Genomic DNA, 12,559 nt, shown 5'->3' with positions numbered 1-12,559 from the left:
TCGCGCCAGCTCTGAGACCTCGACTGCTGAAAGCAGGTATCTGGGTTTGTTTGGCTTCTATAATTGAAACACTGTTGCAGCTCCAGCTCTGAGGCCCAGCCAGCTGAAAGGTGTCTGGGGTTTGTTTAGCTTCTATAATTACAACATTGTTTCTTACAGTGCAGCTCAGAGGTCGGCAGCGGCAGGCAGGGAACGTTGGCTTCCTCCATCACTAGAGCAAGCAAGCCTCCTGTTCGCTTCAGCTGCCTGGCTGCTGGCCACCATCTTGGTTGGCAGTTAATTTGCATATCGCCCTGATTAGCCAGTGGGAAGGGTAGCGAAGTTACGGTTAATTACCATATTTGTCTATTATTAGATAAGATATAGACTAGAGGGCTAGTGCACGGATTCGTGCACCAGTGGGGTCCCTTGGCCTGGCCTGTGGGGATTGGACCAAAAGGTTCCCGGATTGTGAGAAGGCACAGGCCAGGATGAAAGACCCCATGGTCTTCTAGTATGCATGTAAGATTTTTGGTTAATCTCTTCCCGCCCTCCCCCCTTCCCCTTCCCTCTGAGATTTATCAGTCTGTTCCATGTTTCCAAGCCTGTGGTTTGGTGGTCTGCCTTCTAGTGGTCAGTGCGCAACATAGCTAATGGTTGGTCAGTCACTTAGGCTATTATATATATAGACTAGAGGCCTGATGGACAAAATTCGTGCAAGAGTAGGCCCTCACAGCTGTGGCTTCATCCAGAAGGTCATCTGGAAGGTCGTCCAGACAGTCGCTCTGCTGTTCGGCCAATCGATTTGCATATTATGTTTTTTATTGTAACTAGTAGCCCAATGCACAAAATTCATGCATGGAGGGGTGTCCCTCAGCCCGGCCTGCACCCTCTCCAATCTGGGATCCTTCAGGGGATGTCCAACTGCCAGTTTAGGCCTGATCCCACAGACAGTTGGACATCCCTCTCGCAATCTGGGACCACTGGCTCCTAAGTGCTCACCTGCCTGCCTTCGCCCTGCCTTGGCCCGCCACCATGGCTTTGTCTGGAAGGACGTCCGGAAGGTCTCCCAGTCTAATTAGCATATTACCCTTTTATTAGTATAAATAGGTTTTCCTAATGTGTAGTTAAAAAAATTACAAATTAGTTTACCTGTTTTTACTTATGTAGATGTTTGTGCAATTAAAATTTAGTATTTATGAAAAGTTTAATATCACAGAAAAGTTTTCTATATGTATTACAGTAATTTTAAATTTATACTGAATAGGTCTAGGACAGGGGTGGGCAAACTTTTTGACTCGAGGGCCACAATGGGTTCTTAAACTGGACCGGAGGGCCGGAACAAAAGCATGGATGGAGTGTTTGTGTGAACTAATATAAATTCAAAGTAAACATCACTACATAAAAGGGTACGGTCTTTTTCTTCAATAGTTTTATTCATTTCAAACAGGCCGGATCCGGCCCGCAGGCCATAGTTTGCCCACGGCTGGTCTAGGAAATGCTTGCATTCACCAGATGCCCTGCTGGGGCATGGCTTAGTTCACACGGCCAGCATGTGTTAAAACTGCTGCAGAGCCCAGCTGATCGACTCAGTGGTTGAACGTCGATCTATGAACCAGGAGTTCACGGTTCGATTCCCGGTCAGGGCACATGTCAGGGTTGCAGGCTTGATCCTCAGTAGAGGGCATGTAGAAGACAGCCGATCAGTGATTCTCTCATCATTGATGTTTCTATCTCTCTCTCCCTTCCTCTCTGAAATCAATAAAAATATATATTAAAAAAACAAAACTGCTGCAGAAAGTTATGGCAATGACAACAGAACCAATTACCTCATGCCATACAGTGTGATCACGTACTAATCATTTGCCAAACATTGTTTATGAGCGGTGACTCTTGTATTTAAATATGTAGACTATAGTTGTAGATATGTAATATTTATTTATGTCGGCAATATTACTAGTGTTTTTTCCACCATATGGCCCATTCACTAAAATTTGTTAAAAATAACAGTGAATAACAAAAAAATAAACTCTTAATTATAAGCAAATCTTGGTTAAAAGTGTTTTAAAATTAATAGGGTATTAATTTTCACATATGACATGACTGGAAATTTATTGTAAATCCCAAGTCTATTAAATTGAGGTCCAAAAAACTCGGGGACTTACTGTATAAATAATTATTGTAAACACATAATTTAATATCTCCTCACCCCAACTGCAATATTTATTAGTATTATTGCTATTACAGGACTGAGGGTTAGCTGCTGCTTAATCCTCTTTTAAAACCCTGAGTGCTGGAACCACTACTAGAACCCTTAATATGCCCAAGACAGTCTGTGTTCTTGGAAGTCCACAAAATGCCTAAGCCCTACTGTGTTCTATGCTGAAGTGAGGAGTATTCTTAACTCACCATTTTGTTTCACAATACTATTCCATGATCACATCACCAACAGCTGTTTCCCAATATCATACTAAGACTTATATGAAAAAGCTCTTCTAGTTTCTTTACAGCCCCTGAACCTCAGGGTTTGGGCATTATAAAAGTACGGTAGTTTGGTTAGGGTTGGGAGGCATGGCCAAAGGCTACTGCCCTTCCCTTTTCACCAACCTTGTGTCTGAAACACTGCCTTGCTTGGTGAATTTTTCCCCAGGTCATGCCTTGTTTTCCCCAGTGCAAAGAAATTACTAGTTGCCTTTCTCCATAGGCCCTCAAACCATGCCCAGGCTGATTTTTAAGTGGGCATAGCAGGTATACACTTAGAGCCACACCAAGAGCTCACTCCCCAACTCTGAGTCAGAGAGTCCAGAGCAACATAATTCAAAGCACTCACTAGTACTTACTGTTGTAATGGTTTTCTTACCCTATTTGTAGTCTTACCAAAATTAAAAGTGGAACACTTTCTGATAAAAGTTCAATTCCATCCTCCATAATCCCCACATAGTTTGCAGGGTGTTTTGTTGTTTTTTTAAATAAAATGCAATAGCTTCTTAACTAATATCTCTACTTCCACTCTGGGCACTCTTATCTGTTCTCTCCAAAGAAGCATGAGTTATCTTTTTAAAATGTAAATCAGGCCGATTAGGGCATCGCCTTGATGCACGAAGGCTGCAGGTTCCAGCCCTGGTGAAGGCACATACAAGAAGCAACCAATGAATGCATAAATAAGTGGAGCAACAAATCAATGTTTCTCTCTCTTTCACACACACACACACACACACACCAATCAATAAAAAAAATTGTTAATTAAAGAAAAAGTAAATTCACACACACACACACACACATCAATCAATAAAAAAAATTAATTAAAGAAAAAGTAAATGTAAATCAGATCATTTAGCTTTCTTGCTCAACCAGCTTCCTCCCACCAATGGCTTTCCATCATCCCAAGCAAGGTCTGAAGTCCTACAAAATGTGGCCCCTGCCTATGCTTGAACATACCTAATCACATACGTCCCACAACGCTTTTGTATTTGTTGTTCCTCTGTCCAAAATATGCCTCTTCCATCAAGGAAATGCTGGATCTGCCTCCCCTCAAGTACTAGTACATATGTCCCTACGAAGTGGTCTTCCCTGACCACACAATCTGAAGTTTCCCCTCTCCTCAATCACCTCACCACATCTATTTTCTTCATAGCACTTATTACACTGTATTTATTTATTATTTATTTGAAAATAGTTTATCTTCTCAAACAAGAATTCAAACTCTTTCAGGGCAGAAATCTTGTGTGTTTTGTTCATCTGCACCGCCAATGTCCAAGAGTGGCTGACACACAAGAAGCACTGAAAGTTTTCTAATTGTTTGAGTCATTTACAAAGGTAAGTTATGCCTTTAAAAACCTAACTTGGGCCCTAGCCAATTTGGCTCAGTGGATAGAGGGCTGGCCGGAGGAATGAAGGATCCCGGTCGATTCTGGTCAAGGGCATGTACCTCAGTTGCAGGCTCAATCCCAGGCCCTGGTTGGGGTGCATGCGGAAGGCAACCAATTGATGTGTCTCTCACATCGATGTTTCTCTCTCTCTCTGTCTCTCTCTGCCCCTTCCACTCTCTCTAAAAATCAATGGAAAAATGTCCTCGGGTGAGGATTAACAAAAATAATAATAATTAAAAATAAATAAAACAAGTTTTAGATTTTTAAAGGTTTTTACAAACTTATTTGTACAGCCAATAACATGGCCAAGCTGTCAAAACTCTGTGTTCTCTTCTTCATTCTAACAATCTTCCTTGTATTCTCAGAAATGTCCCTTCTTTTCCTCTGAAGATAAAATTTGAACTCTGAAAATAAGATGGCAATTGTACCTGGCAACACTGTTCTCTGGGTCTGTGGGGCCCAAATCCAATGTTCTCAGGAAGTAGCAATTCCCAACGATCTGGCTACCAGCATTGATTGCATTGCATACTGCCTCACAGCCCAGAATAATTAGACTAAACTGACCCAAACTGCAAATGCCTGTGAAAAAATCAGGGATGATAAGAGTTCTATGAAGAACTCCAAATGCCTTAAAGATAATTTCACAGGAATACAAAGAATCAATTCAGTTATCTAATGGTGCATTCTATAAAGCCTTAATAACGACCCTATAACCAGAAAAACCCATACGTTGTCCTAGCCTCCTAATCAGCTGCATTTAGCAGACAACATCCATCTTTTGCAATAAAATGCCACCTCTGAGTTCTTATTTCTATCAAATTATCACTGGTTTACTTGAAGCATCATCCCAAACACCAAAAGATTGCGGGTTTGATTTCTAGTCAGGGCACACACCTAGGTGGCAGGTTTGACCCCAGATTGGAGGCAACTGATCAATGTTTCTCTCTCACATAGATATTTCTCTCTCCTTCCCCTCTTCCTCTCTCTGAGCATGTCCTCAGGTGACAATTTTTTAAAAATTATCACTGGTTTAGGCAACAGATAAATCAGAAAGCACAGGTAACAAATTTACTTGTCTGAGACCCAAGACCATTAAACCTACTAGGAGAAACAGAATAGCCTCTAGTAAACTGGAGACGAATTTTGAAGATCCTGCCCAGCTGACATGGCTCAGTGGTTGAGTGTGGAACTATGAACTGGCAGGTCAGGGCACATGCCCCGGTTGCAGGCTTAATCCCCAGCCCAGTAAAGCGTGTGCAGGAGGCAGCCAATCAATGATTCTCTCTCATCATTAATGTTTCTATCTCTACCTCCTTCTCCCATCCTCTCTGAATATAAATATATTTTTTTTAAAAATAAGAGAGATCCTAACAAATCTAACACTTGGGCACACCAAAATGGCTGTAATCTGAAAAAACAGCCACATGTCACTTCCAATGGTGCTCCTAAATTGAAAGTGACCTTCCCTCTCCAAAATAATGTTGAAAGGCAGCTGAATCTTAAACAATGACTCTGGCTTTGCTCTAAAATAAGGGCTATGACAGCCACCTTAATGAGAGGACCAATAAACTCAGGGCAAGAGGCTCATTGTGCTGACATTGTCACCTTGTCTAGGACTTCAGCTGATTCATCCTGATGGGCTGACAGGTCAGTGACATCTGCACCCTGCCCAAGATTCTTGTTTATTTCACATATATAAAAAACGCTGTCAATTCAAGATAACTGCTATGAGTCTTTTCCTTCCCTGACTTCATTGAGCACCTGGGGGGAAAACGTAGTCATTTCAGGTCCATGTTAGTAACTCTGGGTGACTACCAAGGCATAGAGGGGCTAGGAATAAGATCCATAAAAGGACCACAATGTTTGCTCTTGGCAATTAGCAATTTTTTTTATTATTATTAAAAAAGAGTTAAACGAAAAGATCAAAATCACTTGAGGGAGAAAATCTCTTCAGCATTAACAGATGTTTGGCTCATTATAGTAATTTGGAAAATAGTTGCAAAGTCATAACCTGAAAATATCTGGTCCTTTGCTACACCAAGTAATCATAGAAGACATCCTTTAACCAAGTAAGCTTTGTTCTAACATGAACCTCCAAGAAGAAAGACAAGTCAAGACAAATTTAAAAAAAGGAAGGGAGCGAAACAAAGAAAAGGGGAAGAGGACAAGGAAGAACAATGCCCACTGTTATAAACATGGCGACAAATTATTTGCAGTAATTCCAATCAAGAAGTGGAGTTCATTTCCCCACCTCTTAAATCTGAAAAAAAAAAAAAAAATCTGAGCTGCCCTTGTGATTTGCTTTGTTCAATAGGATGCAGCATGAATGGCACTGTGCAATTTCTGAACCTAGGCCTTCAGAGAACTTCCACTCTCACACTCTTGAAACCTAGCTACCATGCCAGGATGCCAAGAGAGTCTGCAGGAGAGGCCATAGCACCCTGGATAACAGCTCTAGCCCAATGCTACATGATGCTAGAGTGAGGTTATCCCACTACAAACCAGCTCCTAGCCAACTTGCCAACTAACCATAGAATGAGTGAGCCCAGCAGATACCATATGGAAGAGAGGCAAGCTGTGCCAGATGAGCCTTGCCCAAATTGCCAGCCCAGGTAATCATAAGCAAATATAGCAGACCCCTGCCCCACCCCACCATACACAGTTTCACTTTCCACAGTATTGGTCACTCACGGCCAACCATGGTCCCAAAATATTAAATGGAGGATTCCAAAAATAAACAATATGTGTTTTAAATTGTGCACCATTCTGAGTAGTGTAGTGAAACCTTGCACTGTCCAACTGCATGCCCCCCAAAAACGTAAATCATCCCTTTGTCCAGTATATCAATGCTGTATGTACTACCCACCCTCACTTAGTAGCCATTAATTATCAAATTAATGGTTGAGACATCCAAGTGCTTGTGTTCAAGTAACACTTATTTTACTTAATAATGGCCCCAAAGTGCAAGACTAGTGATGCTGGCAATTAGGATATGCCAAAGAGAAGTTGTAAAGTGCTTCCTTTAAGTAAAATGGTGAGTAAAATAAAATATTTCGAGACAGAGACTATAGTCACATAATTTTTATTACAGTACTTTGTTCCATTTTATTTTTAGTTATTGTGTTAATCTCTTAATTTGCCTAATTTACAAACTAAACTTTATCCTAGATATGTACAGAATGGGTAAAAGTATATTTACAGTTGTGAGTGTGCAAAACACAGTTTATTATTGTACTAGAGGCTTGCTGCACAAAATTAGTGCACTTGGGGGCAGGAGTCCCTCAGCCCAGCCTGCACCCTCTTGCAGTCCGGGAGCCCTCGGGGGATATCCGACTGATGACTTAGGCACGCAAACATCCTTAGCACTGCTGCGGAGGTGAGACAGGCTCCCGCCACCACTGCTGCGCTTGCCAGCCATGAGCTTGGCTTCTGACTGAGAGGTGCTCCCCCTGTGGGAGCACACTGACCACCAGGGGACTGCTCCTGTGTTGAGCATCTGCCCCCTGGAGGTCAGTGTGCATCATAGCGACCGGTCATTCCACAGTTTGGTTGATTTGCTTATTGGCCTTTTATTATATAGGATTATTATTTACTATTTATTATTTTCCATATGAACTATAAATGTACTTTTGCCCCACCCTGTATAGGAAAAAATAGTATATACAGAGTCGATATGGTCCGAGGTTTCAGGCTTTCACTGGGGATCCTGGAACATATCTTCTCCCCCCCACCACTTCCCCCACCCCTGTGGATACAGCACCCCATGGATAAGGGTGAACTACTGTAAATAGGTGTTTTAAATCACTAAGATTTAAAGTGGTTTGGTCCATAGAAATAGATAACAGAAACACCCACAATCAGCTGAGACTAATTCAAAATATTAATGAGTCACTCAAAATCAGCATGTGCATTCCCATCATGTAAGCAAACTGGAATCCAAAGAACACAATGCAGAACCACCCTCCACTGATAAGACATACCATTGGATCCCAGTTGAATGCTCAGATTCATCAATTTGTCCCTGCATCTATCCCACATGTAAATACCTGGAGAAGATATGTACAAATATATGTATCCCACAAAGGACTCATATGTAAAATATACAAGGAATTTCTATAAATCAATAAGGAAAAGACAAACAACCCAAAAGTTTAACAGGCACTTCACAAAAGTGGATACTCAAAGGCCAATATGCATATGAAAAGATATCCCACATCAATGGTCTTCAGAGAAATGCAAATTAAAGCCATAGGAAGACATCATTACACTCCTAACAGACTAGCTAAAATTAAAAGGACTGACAGTACTAAATGTAGTCAAAGATATAGCACAACCAGAACTCTCATACACTGTTGGCAAGAGAATAAATTCACACAACTGCTTTGAAAAACTAGTAAAATATACATTTATTCCATGAACTATCCCACTCCTGGGTATATAACCAATAGTAGTTAGTGCTTATGTCTATGAAGACATGTACAAAAATGTTCACAGCAGTATTATTCATAACAGTCCAAAACTGACAAACAACTCAACAGAACATTTATGGTACAGTCACACAATGGAATATAGTCATGATAAAGAACAAACCTCTGCAATATGCAACTACATTCATGTATCTCAAAGACAATGTTGAGGGAAAAAAGACATGAAAAGTCTATATTACACTAGAGGCCTGATGCACAAAATTCATGCAAGGGGCTCGGTCCTCGCATCCCTGGCTTCGGATGTCCGGAAGGTCGTTTGGCCTTCCGGGCTAATTACCATATTATGTTTTTATTACTATAGATGATTCCATTAATCTGAAATTCAAAAACAGATAAAACTAATCTATGGTAATAGAAATCAGGATTCTTAATACCTTTGGAAGCCCTTTTTGCAAAAGAGATTCTAGAGTATTTTTGGTTTTAGGTTTACGTCCAGAGAAAACTGCCTAGACAAGAGTATATCTGGTGACAGCTTGGAACTGACATGATGGATGTAGCTGGTTGTGCTTCTGCCCATTCAGCCAACCAATAGATCCTGCCCAGCTTAGTTCTACTTTAGGAAAGACGTGCTCTAACCCTTGTTAGAGCTGGCCCTCTGTAGTTCCATCACCAAGTCAGAGCCTTAGTTTAGGACCTCATTATTTTCTACTGGCCTCCTTACCACAAAATACACTGTGATAAGGGTGATCTTTGAAAAATACAAATATGATGGCATCACCTACCCATATCCATACCATACATGTATGTGTGTGTGTGTACATTCCCCCTTAAAATCCTTCAAGAACTCCCCACTGCCCTAGGATAAATTCTGCACTTAGCAGGGTACTTAAGTTCCTTTACGATCTGGATCCTGACCTTTTTTCTCTTTCCGTATATCCTGAGTTCCATAACAAATTGTTTGTAGTTGACCTAGAAAGCTAGGCTTTTTCTCAAATCAGTATCTCTGGATATATAACACATCCTCTATCTAGAACAGCAGTTCTAGTATGGTCTTAGGAGGCCTGAAAGGTCAAACTATTTTCATAATAAACTAAGATGTTATCTGTCCTTTTCATCATGATGACAAAAGCAATGTCCGTCTGACTTCTAGTGCCTTAGCATAAATTAAGGCAGGAGCATCACCACCCCACACCTGCAGTATAAAAAGAAAAGATAAATTTTACTTATGAGTGCTCTTGATAAAGCAGTAAAAATTAATAATTTTACTATATTTCCAACCTTGAGTCTTTTTTAATATTCTAGGTGACAAAATGAAAAGTATAGAGAATTCTGCAGCATATCGAAATATAATTGTCTTGAGAAAAAGCAACTGAACTGCAAGCTGAACTATCTGCTTTTTTCATGAAATACTATTATTTTTTCAGTGAACAACTGACAGGCAAACTATGGTATATGGCAATATTTTTCACAAAAATAAAGTGAACATATTACTTCGAAAAAAAACATATACTATTTGTTGCCAGAGATAAAATTCAAGCTTTTAAGCTAAAATCAGAATTTTGAAAATATGTATCTGCTGTGAGCTTGGCAACTCTCAATACTCTAAGACTCTCCTGATGAAACAGTGGTGATAATGAATGCAATTTTTAAAAAACTATATAATCAACGATGTAAAACATTTGCGAATTCTGCATAACTCAGTGAACCAAAATTTTCCAACTGACCAATTCATGATGTTTCAAAATCATACATTGGTTAAAGATTTATTTAATGTATAAGCTAGACATAAATTATAATGTCACCAAACACAAAATTTCATTCACATGGTTTAAGATTAAACATTGTAACTAACCTTTGAGAAACTACTACTTGTTGAGTTTGGGTATCGTATCAAAGAATATCTGTAATTACCCAAAGAAATATTAAAATACTATTTTCCAAACTAAGTATCTCTGAGGCTGGATTTTCTTCATCTACTTTAACCAAAACGGCATATTGAAACAGGCTGAATGAAAATGCAGATGTGAGCCCGGCTAATGTGGCTCAGTGGTTGAGCATCGACCCATAAACCAGGAGGTCACCAGTGTGATTACCAGGGAGTGCACATGCCCAGATTGCAGGCTGGGATCTCCAGTAGGAAGAGGTCAATCAATGTTTCTATCTCTCATTCCTCTTCTCTTCCCCCTCTCTAAAAATCAATAAAAACGTATTTTTTAAGAAATTCAAATTGATCATTTTGTATATATCCACCATTACTAAATCTTCCCTCTCAAATCTTGAATCAATTGCTGGTAGAAATGTAAACTGTATATACTTTTGGAATGCATTTTACATCATCTAAAAAGCTTATAAAAATATACACCTTTAGAAATTTATCTTAACAATTCTTATTCCAAATATGCAAACTGATGTATGTACAAAGTTATTCATCCAGCACTGTTTATAACTGCAAAAAGACTGGGAGAAAAATCAAAATGCTCTTTAATTATAGTGATAAAATAAACAATACATATATATTCTATAATACTTTGTAGGCATAAACAAGAATAAGGAAATAACTATACTTTTAAGTTATATTGCTAAGGGTAGAACAAAACAGAACCATTTTTGTAAAAAGGGAGAAAAAGAACATATACACATTTACATGTATATGTATATTTTATGCTTATAGTCATAGGATGCACAAAAACTGATAATATTAGTTGCCTTAGGAAAGAGGAACTGACTGGTTGGGTTATAGGAGCAAGAAGACAATTTCGCCCTGTTTTTTTCTATCCTTAGCATTCTGAACCATGTAAATGTAATACCAACTCAAAAAATAAATCTAAAAAATATATAATAATCTCTATTTTACATAACTTCTCATCTTATTTTCTCTAACCTCAAAAAAGATGCCAAATTTTTAAGTGCCTGATTTGAGATAAATCAGGTATCTATAATTGATATAAGAATAAAAGATACCCACTATGAAATCTTTGAATTAACTATATTACGTGGTTAACTAGTGATTCTGGGGTAGGATCAGGATCTTCACATTTTACCTTATATACTTTTGAATTACTTGTAATCCTATTTTTAAAATATATTTTTACTTATTTCAGAGAGGGAGGGAGAGGGGGAGAGAGAGAAACATCAATGATGAGAGAGAATCATTGATTGGCTGCCTCCTGCACACCGTACTCTGGGGATTGAGCCCGCAACCTGGGCATGTGCCCTGACCGGGAATCAAACCGTGACTTTCTGGTTCATATGTTGACCCTCAACTATTGAGCAATGCCGACTGGGCATGAATTATTTATATTTCTTATAATAAACACAGATTATTTTCATAATTTAAAAAATGCAAACCTTTATAAGGTTGAAAATTTTTAATTAAAAAATCCATTTTCCTTTTATTTGGAAATATTGATATAAATTTGTGATATACTTTTTTTTTAAAAAGCCACCTTATTTCCTAGCCTGGTTCACTGAAAATGGCAAAAAACAATGACCAACCCACTATGTGAATAAGTACTCTTGCACCCAAACTGTGGTCTCTAAACATCATTTCCCCAAAAAGGAACTAGGATTTGGGGGGCAATGGCTGATACAAATGCTCAGGAATGGAAATGTAACCTGTGATCTCAGAACATCATGTTAGCTAGAAAACAAAGAAGCTAACAAAGAGTAACAGAATCACAGCAAAAGGACTTTGGAGGTTCCCATTTGCCAAGATGAGACAGTGAGACATCAATGAGGATAAAATTAAAATTGGTTGAAACACATAAATATACTTAAATTGGAGAGTCCATAATGACAGTTAAAATGAAACTTATCAATCACCTTTGCAAGATGTTAGTTAACAAACTCATTATTTTGAAAATGGCATTTGTCTTGCCTTTTCTGCACAAGTTGTATCTCAGAGTAAGCAAATAGATCAGCCGTGGGCAAACTATGGCCTGCCGGCCGGACCGGCCCGTTTGAAATGAATAAAACTAGAAAAAAAAAGACCATACCCTTTTATGTAATGATGTTTACTTTGAATTTATATTAGTTCACACAAACACTCCATCCATGCTTTTGTTCCGGCCCTCCGGTCCAGTTTAAGAACCCATTGTGGCCCTCGAGTCAAAAAGTTTGCCCACCCCTGAAATAGATAATGAGGGGAGGTGCCAGCAACATAGAAGCTCAATAAAAACTCTCCTGCAATTTCTTGGCCACTAAGAATCGAAACCTCAAAACATTTAAAAGTAAAACACAGAACACACATTAGCATGACTCTGCATGTTTCCAAAGTGCTTTCAC

This window comes from Myotis davidii, unplaced genomic scaffold (assembly GCF_000327345.1).
Source record: "Myotis davidii unplaced genomic scaffold, ASM32734v1 scaffold1134, whole genome shotgun sequence".
NCBI lineage: Eukaryota > Metazoa > Chordata > Mammalia > Chiroptera > Vespertilionidae > Myotis > Myotis davidii.
Note: the sequence above shows the minus strand (reverse complement) of the source record.